The following is a 19041-nucleotide window of genomic DNA, read 5'->3' on the forward strand; positions in this document are numbered from 1 at the left end:
TTTTTCACTGCCTCTCTGTCAGGCCTCGTGGTGCCCTTGTGAAATACCACCTCTTAAAGATGAGAAATGAGGATCCCCACCCCAAGGAATAATATCATGACAACACCTGACATTTGATGCTGAGATCTTGAAGCTAATGTCACATAATATATGAGTGGAGAGCAAGGCTTATACCAGGGTTGTGGGGTAGGCAAAGACTGACTTTATTAGAGCAATAATAGCTACTGTCTATTGAGTACCTCTATGCGAAGGCCTGCTGCTAAGCACTCTTAATATATTATATATGTTTTAAATTTCATGATGACCTCCTGGGAGTAGGAGAGTACCCATTTTACAGAAGAGGTAACTGAGGCTGAGTTTCATACTTCGTAAGTGGCCGAGGCAGGATTTGAACCCAGATCAGCCTGCCTCCAAAAGCTCACTCTGTAACTCCGTATTGACAGGTAGCTGAACTTGGCTGTTGAAGCTCCAAATAGTTGTTTGTTTGTTTGCTTTTTACCAATTTGAACAGGTATTTTTCTAGAGTAGGTTGTATATTTGATTGCCTACAGAAACAAGGAGTTGGAAAGTCCCTCATTATATCTTGAAGACTCTGGGTTATTATCTGGATGTCAGTGGCTGGCCTTGGTGTTGATGGGGATGAATTAGGTGTAGGTTAGAGGGTTGATGCCCTGGGGGCTTTAGTCTCTAAGGTCTTGACATTGGTGCCTCTTCTCTCTCTTTCTCTCTGTCAGCCATCACATCTTACAGCTGGCAGTGCTCCTATTCTAACTCAGAACTCCCCCTGCCCTCCTCATTAGCTGCGCACTGGGAAACCAGAGAGCCAAGTTCATTAGATTTATGGGCAAAGCCCAAGTAAAGAGGTTCTGAAATCAGGCCCTTTCAGGAACAGAGTGCATGGGTTTTATATACCTGTATTATTGCTGCTCCAGGCTTTTTAATTTCCTTTGGGGCCTCCTCAAAGGAAGTACACAGTCCTGCCAATTTAGGGGAGATGATACTGACTTTGGCCTCAGACATATTGAAATTGGGGTTCCTATCAGTTAGAGCTGTGCTAGGTCAGTACACAGCCACCACCCACATGTGGCTGCCCACCACTTGAAATGCAAGCAGTCTGAATTGTGAAGTACTGTTAAACATAAAATACACATGCGGGTTTGAGGACTTAGTATGAAAAAGAATGTCAAATATCTCATTAATAAGTTTCATACATTTATTACATGTTGATCCAAACGTGATTCATTGATTACATGATGATGTCCGAAGGGATAAAATTCTGGTTATATAAAGTCAAAAAATGTATTGCTGAAATTAATTTCACTTGTTTCTTTTTTACTTTTTAACGTGGCTATGAGAAAAATTTAAATTACACATGTAATGATAAACGTGGCTCACATTGTATTTCTGTCAGACAGACGTATATTAGAGATGGCTGGGGTTAGGTGCTTCAGGGATTTAACTGGGAGTCAAATGCAGGGGGGAGAAGAGTTTGCTGATAGACCCCCAGGCCCTCTGCTCCATCTTGCTTCTGTCACACGCCAGGCTGGCATTCTGAGGCTGCTCTGTGTCAAACTCCAGCCCTAGTGGGGATGGAACTAGAGATGAGACTGGCTGAAGGGGAGACTCATGCATCCTAATCCATGGGCTGGGATGCCAGGCAGTGCTTTTGAAGCCAAGCTGTCAGGATGGAGTTGTATCCCTGGAAACTGGCATTCTTCACGCTGCCCACCGTGTGCCCAGGGGCTTGGAGGCACAGGCAGGAAGCATGGAGGTTAGGGCTCACTTGTGGCAGGAGAGATGCTGACCTTGGAAGTGGGTGACCATTCCCTTGACTCTTCTACTTGTCCAGCTCCCTCCCAGCAAAATTCAGCTGAAATATCACCTTCTCCAAGAGGTGTTCCCTAGTCACGGCAACTCTTGCTTCTCTAACTCCGTTTGTACCACATCTGTTATTCTGCCATGATCCTTGACATCCATAGGGGAAGAGACTTTTGCAAATATCCACGTTGGGAAAGACCACATAATTTCTCCTGTGAAATTTGGATGCAGAGCAGTTAGCTGCACACCTGTCTTGAAGCACATAGAATTCAGAGAATCATACATCAGAAGAATCATACATCCCTGCCCAAACCTTTGATGTAGCATTCTTGAGGGAATGAGATAATGCCTATTGAGTCATATTATTCCAAGGGTCTGCGGTTCTGTCCTCCAGTTGTCCTCTTAGTCTTGTCTCCCTAAGTCAACTAGAGGTATTCTTCTCTTCTTGACCCTAGAAGACCGTACCATGTACAGTGCTATGTGTTCACATAGTAGGTAGGCAATGAATGACCTGTAGGATGAATATGAGCTCTGTGAGGACAGCAGGGGTGGTGATTGTCAAGTCCAGCACTGACTTGTGGGTACCAGGCACATAGAAATTATTTCATACATAGATGTTGAAAGGCTGAGCACAATGACCTGACACCTTTATTTGAGGGGTACAAGGTACCATTCATTTGGGTTTTGTTTGCTGGACTATGTATAGAAGAAAGGTCTGTTCACTTTGTTTACAGAATGAATCTTTAGTGCGAGGTCAAGGATTTTTAAAGATGATAGTGGAGGGCAGAAACCTGAGACAGAGCACAGTAGATTGGGTTCTCAAAGGTTGGGAAATCTTCTTCTGTGTTCACTCTCGAAAATGGGAAGTAGGAGACTCTAGTGGAAATAAAGGTAACTGTACTTTTGTCTCCTTCTTTTCTCCATTTTCATCCCTTAGATTCACCAAAACCACCAGTTGCTCCCAAGCCAGACTGCCAGTCCTCTCACGTCAGTAACAGCACCCAAATTTCCTTCATCACCCCGGCCCGATAATCTTCACAGTCATGTCTAAGGGGCCAAAACCCCTCATCGCCTCTAAACCCAGGCTGGCCACCCCCAGCATGTGGATAGCCAGCATCTACTTGATCAACAGCTTGAACAAGTGCAGCCATGGCAAGTTGGTGTGCGTGGACAGGGGACTTTATGAAAAGCACCTGTCCAACCCGGAGTGCTCTGAATCTGAGGGGTATGAAGATTACATCGTGGTCCCTGGGGCTCCCCCAAAAGAGGATGAACCCAGGGATGGGGCCCTGCAGAGAATGCAGTCACGATACCTCTGGATGCCACTGGGGAAGAAGAGTGTCAGGAGGGAGGTGAGGAGTGTGACATGGAGGGGGCAGGAGCCGCTGAGGACGTGGCAGCCCCAGCTGACGTGGTGCTGAGTGGAGAGGATGATGAAGCCCTTACTCCTGAGGACTGTGTCCCTGACCTGGGTGCAGAGGAGCAGAATTTAGCAGGTGAGGAAGAAGTGCAGCTGGTAGAAGGACACAGCATCGACAGCCTGGTGGACAGGAGCCCCTGGGATGGAGAGGTGGTGCTCCCGAGCTATAATCATCCTGACTCACATTGATCTAGAAGATCCGCCAGCTCCTGGCGAGGAGCCTGGGCCCCCAGGGGCAGAAGAGGGTGGTGAGGAAGGCTGCACTCATGCAGAGCCAGGGGCACCAGACAAGCACATGGATTCAGACGGGCCAGCCAAGGGGGATGTTGAAGATGCCAGGGGGATGTTGAAGATGCCAGCGAGGCCCTGCCCAGAGAATGACCAGATGGATTGGCTGTGGGAAAACTGGAGGCAGAGATGGGCACACACAGCCCTCAAATCTCCAAGGAGTGTGAAGATTCCACAGGTGGTGGCAACCATGGTGATGAGGATGAACCACCTGACCGATGTGAGAAAACCAGCCAAGAAGAAATGGGAGCCACCCTGGGGGCAGGAGGAGACCCCCGGGAAGGTGAAGACCCTGTGCAGGAGGAACCTGCCGAGGACAGCTGACAAATCGTTCCTTTTGAGAATGAGTGTGTGGACGACTTTGTGACTTCACTGTCAGCAAGTCCCTATGAGTTCTTCCCAACCAAGAGCACCTCCTTCTGTAGCAAAAGCTACTCCCCCTTTCTGGAGTCAGCAAAAGGCCTAGAGTCCGAGCAGGAAGCACAGCCAGGAGAATGTGCAGAGCAGGCCCCCAGGGCTGGGGTGCTGCATGGTCAGCGTGGCTCCCTGCAGGGTGGCACCAGGAAGGGCCCCTCTGTCCCTGAAGTGGTGGTCATGCCGGAGGGCGAGGATGCTGCTGACAACGCACTCGCCAGCCCCTATGAGATGGGAGTCAGCCTGCCATGTGGGGCTGACCCAGGGGAGGAAGAGAAGCTGGGCACACAGGCTGCCCAGGATGGTCACAGCACCAAAGAGGAGATGACCTCGGATGCTGAGGGTGGGCTGGCAGGCCACCATCGACAGGAAGAACACGATCCCAAGGGCCAGGCCCCACTCCAGGAAGATGGCAGGCTATGTCCCGGAAACTGTCCCTGAAGGAACTGGGCCAGAAGCTGGCTTGTCAGCCATTTGCATCGGAGGTGCCACCAAGAAGCACGAAAGATGGTTCTGTCGTTGGAGGGGAAGCTGCTGGAAGCTGGCAGGGCCTTGCCAGCAAAGCCCAGAGTCTTCACTTTGTACCCTCGGTCATTCTCCATGGAAGGCCGAGAGATTCCAGTCTCCTTGTCCCGGGAGCAGGACGCATCCAGTTTAGAGGACCACAAGATCAAAAGGAGGGATGACAGCCTTTCACTGCCTGGTGTGATTGGCTCCTCCAGGAGCTTCTCCCACAGGAACCACCTCCCCTCCAGTGGCACCTCCACACCGTCTTCCGTGGTCGACATCTCACCCCCTTTTGACCTGGCCTGCATCACCGAAAAGCCCATCATGAAGAGCTCCCCCTCCCTGCTGATCGAGAGCGAGCCCCTGCACAAGTACACCAAGAAGAAGTCGTCCTTTAAGCAGTTCCTGGCACTGACGTTCAAAAAGAAGACAGAGAACAAAGTGCATGTGGATGTCAGCATGTCCTCTTCCAGGTCCTCTTCAGAATCTAGCTACCACAGGCCTTCCAGGCTTCTGGAAATTGACCGGAGGAGCCTCAGCAACTCGCCCCAGCTTTAGGCTCGGACTGGCAATCTCTGGGCCTCTGAGTCACCCTCCTCCCTCATCTTCTACAGGGACGGCAAGAGGAAAGGTGTCCCTTTCAGCAGGACGGTGTCCAGGGTGGAGTCCTTCAAAGACCAATCCCAGCCCCTCTTTCTGCCCTTGCCTCTGACCAAGCCACGGTCCATCTCATTCCCCAACGCTGACACTTCAGACTATGAGGACATTCCAGCCATGAACTCGGACTATGAGAATATCCAGATTCTGCCCTGGAGGCCTGCAAGGGCTGGGACGTTTACAAAGCTGTTTGAAGAGCAGAGCCCTGTCCATAGCCAATGAAAACGATGGCTACGTGGACATGAGCAGCTTCAACGCCTTCGAGAGCAAACAGCAGAGCATAGACCAGGATGCAGAAAGGTACTGTGAAGTTCTGTTTTCTTTGTTGTTGGGCAGGTGTAACTATCTGAGTGGCAAGCTCAGGTGCAGGGGACAGAGTGGACTTGCTTTTCAACCTTAGGCTCTATTCCTTTCTAGCTGTGTGACTTGGGTGAGTGGCTTTACCTCCCAGAGCCTCAGTTACTGCATCTGTGAAGTGGGATTCATGCTCCCTCACAGAGGGTTTGAGAAGATCCGAGTAGATAATTTCTGTAAAAGTGTTATCTAAAATGCCAAATGTGGTACAAATGTAAGCATTTGTGTGGGATTGATGGGGTTAATACATGATTCAAGTAATATAGAAATCAAATGTATAAGTACACATCACTTGATTGTTTTTCCCACATACTCTGTTGATGTGTAATCAAGGACAGAGAGTGATGAGAACCAAAGCAGTTCTCATGGCTCGGAGCCGCCTTCACACAGTTTTGGTATCCTTGAGAAGCGTCACGTCCTTGGGCTAGACTCAAGGCCGGAGAATGATGTTTGCGTTCACTGCAAGTTCATTTGCTCAGTAAATAGGAGGAGTGCCTTTTCGGCATTGCTCTTGCGCTGTTATGCCTTGAGTGCCCTGGCTGGCCCTTTCAGATCTTCAATCTCTCATCGAGTCTCCTCCCTTGTCTGCGTCTCAGAAGCAGGGAGGGGGCCGACAATTTGTATTTCCATTATTTAGGGAACATTTCTCATCTCCTAGGTAGATGGCTTTGCCTCTCCCCTCTGGGAAAGTCACCAAGAGAGAATGTTCTGGAACCTTGCCAAGCTAAATATCTTTCACCATCAGGAAAATACCCTAAATTGAGATTGATACCTTTTTATTGTGTAAACACACACACTATTCAAGGGAATGAGAAGCAGGAATTTATTTAAATTGTTTGAAAAGCTAAGGGTACCCTGAGCTAAATTTCTGAATAGAGGTCTTCAGGAAGTGCACCCAAGCTGATTTTTTTTTTTTTTGGACTCAATTCAGCCTGGTTATAGGAGCGGAACACTGAAATTACTGACAATAGCAGGGATTTTGACTCCACCATCCCAAGACTGACTGAATGCCTCTATTGATCATCCCAAATGGATAATTACCAGATCTTCCTATTCCTCGTACGTTGTGGATGCATCTTAAAGGCAACGCCATTCAGCCTCCACCACGGATGCTCTTTGGGGGCGCCTGATCTGAACGAGTGAAAGCCAAACGGTGGTGATTTTAAAGGGTAGCCTGATTCTTTCCCCCATGTCAGCATCATCACCTACTCCCACACAGGCTGTTCCTCCTAAGAATTCCCAGGACACCTGCAGTAATGGATAGAAAAGAATGATTTGCAATTAGCATTAGCACTTGCTGGAATATCGGTGCTAAGAAGTGTTTGTATGGTTTATTCTCCTGAGTTTTTTTTTACCTGGTTCCGCTCCCTGGCTGCATCTGCTCCCCGCTGAAAGGGCTGCAGCAAAGGTAAACAAACACCAGCCCTGCTGGAGGGGTGAGTTTAATTTGGGGAACGTGGACATGTGCAGACTCTAAGGGGGTGAGAGCAGTGCTGCTGACAGTTTATTGCATTAGTAGTTAGCAGCAGGGTTTGACAAGACCCAACCCTAGCTGGGCGCCTGCTAGCACTGATGAAAATGGAACCAGCTCCAAAACCAAACTCTCCAGGCTGGAAAGGACCTCCTCCAGCATATGGCCAAACTTCCCATCTCTAACACCGCCTGGGCTTGAATTCCTCAAGCTATGGGGAACTCACCACCTCCCACAGCTGCCTCATCTGTTGCTAGTATTCCGATGAAGTTTTTCCTTCCAACCCAGGCAAAAGCTGTCTCCCTGAAATATTCCTGCCCCACTCACGCTGGCTCTTCCCTCTCAGTCAGGCTAGGGAGCTCATTTCCAGTTTTGAAGGACAACCCTTTAGAAATTGAAATCTGGTTCTGTAGAGTCACCAAATTTTATAGCAGGAAGGGAACTTTGACAACCTTGGATCCTGTTACAGAGGAGGGAACGGAGGCACAGAGAGGAAAAGGGACTTGCCTAAGGCTTCTCAGGGATTTAGTGGAGAAATCAGTGCTAGGACTCAGATTTCCTGACACCTGATTCAGGCGTTTGCAATGAATTACACTGAGATGTCAGGTCTGCTTGTTCAGGCCGTGCACTGCACAGCCCCAGGGCCACACGCTCTTTCAGTCAAGCCCCTGCGCTGTTTGACCGTATGCAAAGGCTTGTTGCCTTGATCTGTACTTTGTCCAAAAAAACCAAAAGTACCTTTGTCCAAATTAACATGACAATAATGGAATAAAATACTCGAGAAAATGCTAATGCCACCATATCTTGACTACTTACTGTGTGCCAGGCACTGGGCTAGTTCTTCCCTTATGTTACCTCTTGGACATCAAACAGTGAGCAAAGCCTTCTCTGTCTTTCTGCATGAAAGAGGTGCAAGCAAATGGGGAGAAAAATCCCTGCTTTGGGCTGGAACAGGTCTGGGCAAGGGAGGTTTCAGACACATCAAGCTGAGCACATAAGGGACCTCCATGGGGCTGGCGACCCTACTGCTTCTTCGCCAGAATGGGGACTTGGAGAATTAGGTGCTTTAGGTTGGATGGGATGGAATAAGAGGATGGGGAGGCAGTTCTCCTTCCTCTTTCTGCTACTTGTCCTGCCCCACACCTTGCTTCACGTGAGGCTCAGAGGCAGAAGCTAAAATAAACATCAACAGCTCTGAAATAGAGCAAGACAGGGCATGGGGAAACCTGGATTCAAAGCCCTCATGGTCACTGACTTGCTGTGGGGTCTTGGAAAAGGCTAGGACACAGTTTGCTCATCTGTAAAATGGTGAATTGGAGCACATCTCTAGTTCTCAGTAGCAGTTTGTTTTTCCTGGACCACCTTTGCCATTTCTGTTTGACCACATGTACTATCACTGTTTTCTTCAATGCAGTCCATCTTTTTTACTTAAAAAATATTTAGAAAAGAAATTTTATGTCACTGTTGGGAAGTGGAAAAAACACTCACGGTTACCATAAATAGAAAGCAGTTGTACAAATAAGATACAGAGAAAAAAAATAACCAGGGTAAATTCTCATTTGAGGTTATTACTTGCCAAGGCTGTGAGCTGGAAGCCTGAGCCCTTTGTTAAGCAGGGAGCGGTGTTAAAGACATCCTGGCACCATACAGAGACCTTTTAAGTGTAATCAGGAGGACTCAAAAGGATTGAAAAGGGAATAACTCTTTCGTGGTGTGATTCAGTGTTATTTAAATCCAAGTCCTTTTTCCACTCAAAGTACCTCCCTTCAAGAAACTGTATATAATAGAGTTCAGAGAGTCCTTGGAGACCCCTGAGGTGGAGCAGCAGCTCAGGGGCTTGGTGGATAATGATAAAGGTTCTTCTATGAAGTTACTTCCTTTGAAAACTGTGCACACAGATAACAACATTTTAGGGGCTGCAATGTTATTCTTATTGACAGTCTTCTATCTTACAAAATTGGACTCTTCTATCTTACATACACCTTTCCCATGGTATGCAGAAAAGGTTTTATCACTCTTTAGGTTAAAGGCTACCCCCAAAGCATTCTTTTTTTCTTGAATTGACTTTCACGCAAAAAACAAAAAAAAGGTGGAGAAATGTGGTCCAACCCTCTTACTTTTTTCAAGCAGGATGTTTTAGGTTTTCAGTCAGTACTGATGGTTGGGGGAACCTAGTCTTTACTTCTGAATATCCCATGATACCTCAGTATGTTGGTTATGCACTAGGAGCTTAATAAATGCATGTTGCTGAACAGGGGTTTTATGATCCCATGCAAGCTGGTGGTTTTGAGCTTCACCAGGGGGCTGAATCTGTCTTCAGCAAGACAGTGCTAGGTGTTAGCATCCATTTACTAAATTCCCATTTGAAGTGAAACACTGCACCATCCGGTTTGTCCTAAGATTCTCATTGACATCCCCATAATTGTGTGGGGTTTTTTTTTTGCATTATGATGAGTCTACTTTAATCACTCAGCACTATACACCAACACAGATCCCTGATGCCACTTATCCCCATCCCATTATAAAAATATCCAAACTAACAGGAAAGTTGAGTTGTTAGAGCAAATGCCCATATACCCACCACCTAGATTTACCATGAGTATGTTGCTCCACTGTTTTTGTTCTAATTTCTCTCTAGCATTCTCTCCAACCATTAAGGCATATTGTTTTTTATGCCTTTTTGGTGGCTTTTTATGTTCAGAGACAAGAACACTGCAGCCCGGGGAGAGCCTATGAGAGTGGTGGCTGAGCACACAGGCTTTAGCCAAGCTGCCTGGGTTTTTAGACTCCACCACTTACTCTCTGTGTGACCTGGGACAAGTTACGTACCTCTTTGTGCCTCTGTTTCTCTACCTGCAAAGGGCAATGATAATAGCGCCTGCCTCATAATGTTTTTAAGGCCAAATGAGTTAATATAGCACATAGTGAAATCATCAGTAAGTCTTAGCTGTTATTAAGTGACATGATCAAGGTCACATAGCAATGGATGCAGGATTTGAATTTGATTCCAGAGGTGTCATGGAGAATCTGGTCCTTTCACTGTAGGGGTCTCTCCCCTTCCTGTGACTGTTCTGCATGTGTTTTATTCAGTGTGCAGGACATCACATCAGCAAAACTGGGACCACAAACTTGCAAGCCTCAGCTGTTGAGGGTGGTGTCAGCGTTACCTCGAACTCCCACAGTAGGGTCACGGCTGCTGACAACAAGCTGAGTGAGACTGATTTGGAGTCATTCACAGCATCTTATACTAAAAACAGCAGTATCAGGAACTTTATGATTCTGTAACCATAGTAGGATAAATGCCTATCTCTGTGACCCAGACTATAGCTGTTATTTCTCTTATAATTCACAATTAGTTAGACATATGAGGAGTTTCCATGCCCCATTTTCCAGGTGAGAAAACTGAGGCCCAGTGAAGTGAAATAAACTTTCCTCTGTCGCACAGGTAGTAAGTGGCCAAACTAAGATTCGAACCCAAGTCTCTCTGACTCAGTCCACTCTTTCCACTATTACATGTTTCCTGTGATTGAAAAGTGCCATGTTTTCTGGTGGTCTTTGTCCAGCAGCTGCAGATTGTCTGCCTCGCAGAAGACAGGCCAGCACAGCCACCTCCATTGCTTTGCTTGTTGGCCCAGAGGGCTCAAGGAAGGGTGGAAGGAGGCTTTGCTTTCCTAATGGCTGCTGGCTGGTTTGTGCATCCATTGACAGCTCATCAGGAAGACTGGCAGGCTTTCTTGGAATTGCTAATGAGCTACTCAGACAACTTTCCCTCCCCCTGGGCCATGGTAGGGGACCCTTGCCCTCCTTTGGGCAGCTGTGCCTGCAGAGCCACCAGGAGCTCTGGCTTTGGAGAAGGCCATATGTTTGGGATCATACTGCTCATAAAGGGAGCTTCAGATGGCTCAGCCCACCCAAGAGCTGCAGTTCAGGAGTGCTTGTGTCTTCCAGGGAGAGCTCTGGAAGGTGGAGCTCCAACATTTCATGACTCTCTTCTCCCAGCCCAGGGTCCTTACAGAGCTGTTTATTGTTGGAATGCAACTCAAATTACACGCTTAACAGTTTGTTGATTGGCCTAAAATTGTATAGCCTGCTAGAGGATAAGGAGTGAAAAGATCCAGGTAACCCCAGTGATTTGGCTAACTGATAGGTGCCATTGGAGAAATGAGTATTTCTGGTAAGGAGTTGCACCAAGTGAAGTGTGGAAGGAGAGAGAGGTGGACCAGGTACCATCACTGACCTTATAGTTGGGAAGTAGGAAAAGCACTCAGACTCAAGTCCCTGAAATGCCAGGTAGAAAATGCTTAGGACCTGAAGAGCAGGCATCCAAAGGAGGGCGATGGCACCATGGATGAGGTGGCATTTGAATGGACACTGAAGGAAAAGTAGGATTTTGACATATGGAGGTAGGAGAAAGGTCTATGTGAGAACATGTAGAGAAACGTAGTACTGTGGTTTTAGCAGGTAAAGCTGCAATGAAAATGACCTAATCTTGGTTCATAAGGTACCTTGATATCTTTATTTTGGCAGATCTTTATTTTCCCATCCTCTACAGACATAGAGACTATAGGAAGCAGTTGGGTTGAAAAGCTCTAAGGACTAAACTCAAACACCACTTTTTTCTAATTCTAGTTCTTACAGTAGAATGCTGCCCCAGCTCACACGGTGCACTCACCCTGCCAACATTTGTTCAGCATCTACATGTCAGCCACTAGTCCAGGCACCAGCGGGATGAAGGTGCCTGCCCTCACGATGCCTTTCTGGCTGGCGGGGCGGAAGGCTGGTGGAGGCCGCTGGGACCTAGTGTGATGCAGGCTTTGGTAAAGGCCCATCCAGACAGTTCTGGAGGAGAGGCAGCGGGGAGCCTTTTGACTATCTGGGGGACACTGAGGCAGGTACTGCCAGTGGAACAGGAGTTCACAGTGGAGACAGACAGTCTAGGAGGAGCACGAACTGTGAGTCTGGGAGTCAGAAAGGACCGTGATGTATTCAGATGGAGCTCAGTGCACCATCTGGGGGATGAAGCTGGAGAGGCACACTTGTTGGCCGGGCCTCAGCTTGCCTTGTACACCAGCCTACTGAGTCAGGCCGTTCCCTCTGGGGCTGGGGAGGCCCTGGGGGGCTTTCAGCAGGGGTGTGTGTGGCAGGGAGGGGGACTGGCACCAGCCGCTCCTTGGCCGGTGGAGAGCAGAGGGGCTGGAGAGTTGGGAAGCAGGGAGATTAGCCCAGAGGCCATTGCAACAGCTCCTCCAGAGACAATGAGGACTGAGCAGGGCTGTGGCAGGTGGCAGGTGCTTCCAGAATGTGCACAGCAGCCCAGTACTGCAGTACTGAGCAAGTCCAGGGCTAGCTGGGTCTGCCTTTGCTTTTCTCTTTTTGTCCTTTCATTTCTGTTACAGTCTGTCCAGTCCCAAATACGTAAAAGATCTGAGTGGGTTTCCAGTAAAAGACACAGCAAGAAACAGTAAGAATTCAGTCCTGAAAATAAACTGGAAGGACACAAATCATAACAAAATGGAAGGTGGGTAATGGAATGGGCAGTCAGACCAAGGACAGCAGCTGCAATTAAAATTTGGAAATGCAACCCCGAATCAGGCCTAAGAGCCCCTTCCTCCCTCCCATCCCCAATCCCTAGCACACCGCTCGCATCCTTAGAATGTCATAAATATTTTGCTGAAGAGATTCCCTGAGAGAGAGAATGAAACCTGACTTATATTTTTTACAACCGTAGACAGTGGTGCAGCAACAAATATATGCATGATTGTAAAACAAAGGTGATTTACAGCAGCTCTAAGTCCTTGGGTGGGTGTACGGTGGAGCCTCAACCGAGCCTCCTGCTGACTGATGCCACTGGTGTTGAGAGCTGCCGTGGCTGGAGTTTTGGCACATTTTAGCCATGGCATTCATTCATATCTTCATATCTACCTGTAAACTGGGAGCCTTCCTGTTATTATGTATTTGATAAATTAACTCATGCAGAGCTTTCATTAAGTTTCAGTGAAAGGACCTAGAAATGCCATAAAAATTATTGTCATCTCAAAACCATCACATTCCTAATGTGTGGCTGTGCTTCTTGTTGAAACTGACTGATGAGAATATTCACTTTTTAATTTTCTGACTAAAGACCATCTGCAGCTGTTTCTTTCAGCAGTAATTTTTAATTAAATGCAGTAAAATTTTCAGGGAAGGACCCTAATAAGAAAATCATGTCAGAAACATACTTACTGTAACATTTACTAGTGTGATATTAAGGCCCCCAACTTTTTTTTTTCCCTTGAATAGCTGTAATATAGCTGACATCCTGATTAAGTGTTAATCACAATGCAGTTTTACCTTCATAAAGTCAGGGTATCCCCCTGTGGGAGGTGTGAAAATAATTCTCACTAATAGAAGACAGTCTTGTTGCATGAGTTCTTTGGTGAAATGTCAGCAGCAGGTCTTCTTGGCCAGCTGTGCCCCAGTGGAGGAGTGAGGACTTTGTTCCAGCCTGGGTTTGGATGGGGCTTGATTCCCTGGGCCTCACCCGCTCCTCCCCACCTCAGGGTTGGGCATGAGCTCATCACACACAGGATGCAGCCAGAGAGAAAAATCATCTCTGTATTTGTACGTTTCTTCAGTGTATCTGCATCAAGTGCCTACTGTGTGCCAGGCATGGTTCTGTGAGCTTTGGCTACAGGAGGGAACAGACGGATTAGGTCCCTGCTCTGGCAGAGCTAATATCCCCCTGCGGAGAGGCAGACAGTGAACATACTAATAAGTAAATGAGATAATCATAGACAAACAGGTCATTCTTTTGTGGTGAGATGATTCTTTTGTGGAAAAGAAAAAGGAATGTGGTAGAAAGTGACTGGCGGAAGGAACATTTTAGGGTGGTCGGGGAAGGCTTCTTTAGGGAGGTGACATCTGATTGAAACCTGAATGATGATCAGACATCATCAAGGGGAAGGGCATTGCAGGCAGAGAGAACATCAGGGACAAAGGCCCCGAGGCTGGAGGCCCCTGTGGGGTTTGTAGGGGGGGCCTGGAGGCCAGCATGGCTAGAGTACAGAATGCCATAGAGAATGATGGGGTGTGGGGTGGCAGGGCCTTTGTGAAGTTTTTGATTTTACTTTAATAGGCACCATTGGATGGAAGCGTTAGGATCCAAAAATGTTTAAATGATCTGAACTCTCCGGACCATTTCATAGGACTCATACATTTAGTATCAGCTCAACAAATAACTTGAAAATGCAGCAGAGTATTTGTTGATACTCAGAACGGTTCTGGAAGCATAAATTAGAGGTTTGAATTTGGTCCCAGCTCTGTCCCTGGTTAGGTGAATTTTGGGATCCGGGTCTCAGGTCCCTGTCCCCGCCGTGACTGCTCTGGAATGGCTTAGAGACAGTGGTTCTAATGCTCCATCTGATTGCTCTTTCCAGAAGAGGGTGATGGCCCAGGGAACTGAGAGGAGACTGACCCAGCCACATCAGAGGAGGGGAAGAAGGTGATAAGAGTGGGAGGTTCTTGGAAATGAATGTGCAGCCTTTGGACTTGTATTCCCTTGGTGAACTAATTTGATCTGTGAGCCACAGGGAGCTATTGAAGGTTTTAGAGCAAGGGAGCAACACGATCGGCTAGTGCTCTAGCACAGTCATTGCCAGCTGTGTGGGGTGGAATGGAAGAAAAGAAGCCAGCCCAGGGAGGTGTGTAAATGCCCAGGGACCTGGGTATGGCAACAGGTTCCAGCATCTTCATTTCTGTACTGTGATGGCCTCCCAGCTGCAGCTACTGCAGTCACGCAGAGCAGAATAAACCAGACCTCTGGCTACGCTGCAGCTCCCCAGCAGAGGGGTTCTCAGGGTGGTTAATGGCATTTAGGTGGCATGGGTGACAGAACCAGAGAGGCAGCATGGTGTGGCAAGAAGAGAGAATGAGCTCAAGCCTGGCTCTGCCCCTTAACCTTGTCATCTGATCTGAGCCTCAGTTTCCTCGCCTGTTGAAGGAGCACAGTGTGCCCTTCATCACTGAGGTGACATGAGGAGGCAGAGATAATGCCCGTTATAAGGGCTTTGCCAGGTATTAAAAAATCACACTGTCAGTCCTGGACTTGCTGCAGGGAGCTGAAGTGAACATACACGGCTATGCACTACAGCACATGAGGCTTTATGGAGTGTTCAGTGTATGCCAGGCACTGCCTTACACCCTTTGTATGTATTAACTCAGTTAATCTGAAAAACCACCTTGCCACAAAGTTACTTCTTAAAAAATCTATACTCAGCAGATGACAAAACTAAGGTTAAAGAAGTTAAGTAAAGGGCCCAAGGTCACACAGCTGGTCAGTGACAGAGCCAGGATTTTAGCCCAGGCAGCTTCCAGCACTTGTGCTCTCACTTATGCTGTGAGGTTTGTTCTCACTTGTGCACATCATTTCATTTAATTTTCTGAATGCCCCTTCGGGAATAGACACTCAGTTTTGCTTTTTACTAGAAGAGGAAGCTGAGGTTCAGAGTAGTGACAGGACTTGTTAGCTAATAAGTGATAGATCTAGAACCAGAAGGAGGGTGTCTCTAGGTATAGGTTCTTCCCTCTGCTGGTTCACCCCCTTTGAGAACTTCCCAGCTGGAATTGGCCTTCTAGGTGTCAAAGGTGAGGACATACAGTGGGGTCTGAATCTTCAGAATGGAAACGTCCTTGTTATAGGCATTCAGAATGGTCAGCATATAATGACCGTCCACTTGCTTAGATCCACATGGCCAGGGGATGATGTAAAAATTATAAGCAGAGAGGACAGCGCATACTCTTGCACTGAAAATCAAAAGGATGATATTATGCAGGAGGTTGACATTTCCTTAGATTACCTGGCTAGGCTCAGCAAGGGCCCTTGGGGAATTTATCGTCCATGCTCACGATTCTCCAGGTCAACAGGACAAAGAACTCATAATAATTTCTGTGTGATGAATTAATGTGTTTCATCTGGCTCCTTGAGGATGCCCCAACACTTTTCCAGCCTCCGAGAGATGAAGGCAGACACTGAGCCATGTGTCAGGGAATTCTGAGCCTGCAGCTGTTAACTGCAGTGTTTCCCTGTCTTAGGCCTGTGTCTTTGGCTGTTTTTCTGCAAGATGAATGTCTCAGGGTTGCGATTGTTTTGGGGGATGATGTGGCTGGTCTCTATGTAAACAGACCCATCCTCTCTGTGCATGGGGTTGGCCTGAAGCCCCGGATGGAGCCCAAGAGAAGTTTTCTCCAGGTCAATGCATGACCCAAACACTTGAAAATTCAGGCTTGCTTGTATAATTTTAATTAAGAAAACAACACACATGCACACACACAGTCCTGCCTTACAGAATCTGCTCTGATGCCTTAAGTTCTGCTCTACTCCGTTATGATGAGGTGTTCTCCCCCTGAGAGATGTGTCCAACTGGGATGTCTTGTGAGACGGTGAGCTCGCCATCATGGTCAGTGATTCAGCACATGTGGAGTGGATACCAGAATCCATCAGGAGCCGGTTGTGATTTGCCCAGGCAAGGAATTCTGAGCTCTTGGGATCATTTTTGACTGGGCAGATGGAGTTCTGAGAAGGTAGGTTGGCTGCTGTAGGCACCACCTCAGCCCCTGTAAGGTGTCCAGCATCTGAGGCTGGAGAAGCCCCAGAAGACTTTAGGAATTAATCAACATCCAGAAGATGCCCCCCGGCACAGTGAAACACATTTTTCATGCCTAAAAGCCCACTGCATCTGAATCCTAAAGTACTGAAATGCTGAAAGGCTTCCCTGCAGAGAAGGCAGCACTCAGAGGGGTGGTAGTCCCTGGGCTCTGCCTGCCTCGGGTGAGGGCAGATGTCCCCCTTCTGGAGACAGGGGCCTGGCCACATTGAAGAAGATGGGCAGATTGGTTAGTTGGGGCTCCTTGGGGGCTCCCTCATACATTTAATCTCAGTGGTTTCCAAAGGTTCTGTTGCAGCAGGAACCATTTCAAGTGAAATCTTACTTGGAACCCCCATGTAGAAGGCAAGGCTTTGTTACTCAAATTCTCTCCAATTTTTAATACTTCACAGGAAAACTAATGAGATTTTCATGATGAATGGAAACCATGGAAATTGGGATTTAGGGATGGTGGTGCTGTTCTTACAGCCTAAGGAGGGGCAATGATTATGCCAAGTGTTATATTGTGGGGGCTAAGAGCATGTTTTATAGAGCAGGTGGCTGGGTTCTCATCCCAGTTACTAGCTGTGTGTCCTTGGGAAAACTACCCAGCCTCTCTGTGCGTTTGCCATCTCACCTGTAAAAACAGGGAAGCAAACACTACCTACTTCAACCTCAAGAGGTTGTGAGGTTTGAATGAGCATTTGCAAGGAATGTAGCTGGGGTGCGGTGCATTTTGGGTGCCCAGCACTTTAGCTGTCATTACTAACACTGTAGCAGTGTCTGTGTCCCGGAAAGTCAAAGCAGACGTTTGTGACTCTTTGCCCATGGGAGCCTAGGGTTTCTGAGGAATGCAGTTTGAAAACCCCACCTCATCTCATACAGTCTGGGCAGGCTTCTTTTAATAAGTGTATGTTTCAGGTGTACATATTTATAAGTCCTTTTCACCAATAATTTAATCAGTGGTTTACAAAACCCTGTGCCCTCAGATACAGTAGGGAAGGTGGAGAAATGGTGGTTTCTGCTTATCTGTAAAAAACAGGCCTTTGTTATTTGAGGAGGAAAATGTGTCAGGTTATGAAGCAGTTTAGGGGTAAATAACGATTTGATCATTAACTCCTGTATTTGTAAAAAACCCCTCACAAGGGGTTTTACAAGAATGGACATGAAATGAATGACGTGAATGGGGAAAGGGAGCAATACTCAGTAGGTTCCCCCACCTATGAATATTTTATATACAGCAGTACTTGATGTCTATTATTTCACTGATTATCACCCCCATTTTATAGGTGAGAAAACTGAGGCTTCAAGGTATAGTGGGGCAGAGGCAGGACACAGACAGGGTCTGAGAGCTGAACATAGCGCCGGGACCTGCAGGGAAGGCACAGGCAGGCAGGTCCTGGCTCCACTGAGCAGTGTGCTCCTGTAGGAGCTGCCTCGCCCTAGGAGGCTGTGATTCACCCTCAGGAGTCATCCTGGGAGTTGTGTGTGGCCCAGAAAGCTAGACTAGAAAACCCAGAAAGCTCCAAAAGTCATGAAACGTTGATGTGGCAGCCATATACTTGTGCTCTACACTTCACAGTAGCTGCATTGATTCTCCCAACAACCACTGTTCAGAGCAGGCAAGACACTGAGTCAAAGCAAAAGTTAAGCAAAGACCTTCTGAAGCAAATTTCTCTTTTTTTTTATTTAAGAAGGAGAATAGGAGTAGTGAGCCAGAGTTAGTTTCTGTGTGGGGCCTCAGGAAAGCCACTTTCCTGGAAAGCTCCTCCGTTTCCTCACTGTACAATGGGGATAAGAAGTGGTGGCAGGTATCTAATGGCTAACAGTACCCCATGCCGAGGGCCTGGTGTGAAATAGGTTCTCAGTGACTCTAACTGTGGTTATTGCTCTGATTGTACCTATTATGAAGAAAGGGTCTGGGGAAGTACAGCAGGAGAAGATCCCTATAGACTGAGGGTTGGGAAAATACCAGGGGAGGGGAGATGAGGAGCAGGAAGATAACTGGAGGCTGAAGGAGGTTTGTCCACTCACATAGCCTGCAAGTGGCAGTTGCACGTAAGAACTCAGGTGTCTGCTGCAAAGCACCATGCCAGGGATTGAGGTGAGCAAAGGTGGGCCCTGGGACTGAACTGGGCTGGGTGTGGTGGGTCCTGAGCAATACCTGGAGCTGCTCTGGGTGATGATAGAAGAAAGGAGGGTGATGTCATGCTGCTAGAGATTGTTCTGGACCTGTGCTCTCCTCCCAGGAAGCTCCTCGTAGATATTGCATCTGATTTCTAGGGAGGTCCCTGGTCCAAACCCAAGTTCCCTTGCAGGCCTGAGGCCAGAGGTCCAGGCTGGGTTCAGAGCTGTGGAGTGAGTCAGTGCCTTAGCGGGGATCAGAGTTTAAGTGGCTACTCAGTCTCTGGTATGAGGAATCCCCCTGCTGCCCTTCCACCCCCAAAGTTCCATTAGTGCTCTGGTTGCCTGGGCAACAGGAGAACTGAGGC

The 19041-nt window shown here is 47.6% G+C and overlaps 1 protein-coding gene and 1 pseudogene across 1 annotated transcript in view; both read left to right on the forward strand.

The window, feature by feature from the left end:
- LOC118928520 (FYVE, RhoGEF and PH domain-containing protein 5-like) overlaps nt 1-19041 on the forward strand; it is a 368415-nt gene that overhangs the window by 272007 nt on the left and 77367 nt on the right.
- LOC118928521 (FYVE, RhoGEF and PH domain-containing protein 5-like) overlaps nt 1317-19041 on the forward strand; it is an 86155-nt pseudogene continuing 68430 nt past the window's right edge.

This window comes from Manis pentadactyla, chromosome 10, assembly GCF_030020395.1.
Source record: "Manis pentadactyla isolate mManPen7 chromosome 10, mManPen7.hap1, whole genome shotgun sequence".
NCBI classification, from domain to species: domain Eukaryota; kingdom Metazoa; phylum Chordata; class Mammalia; order Pholidota; family Manidae; genus Manis; species Manis pentadactyla.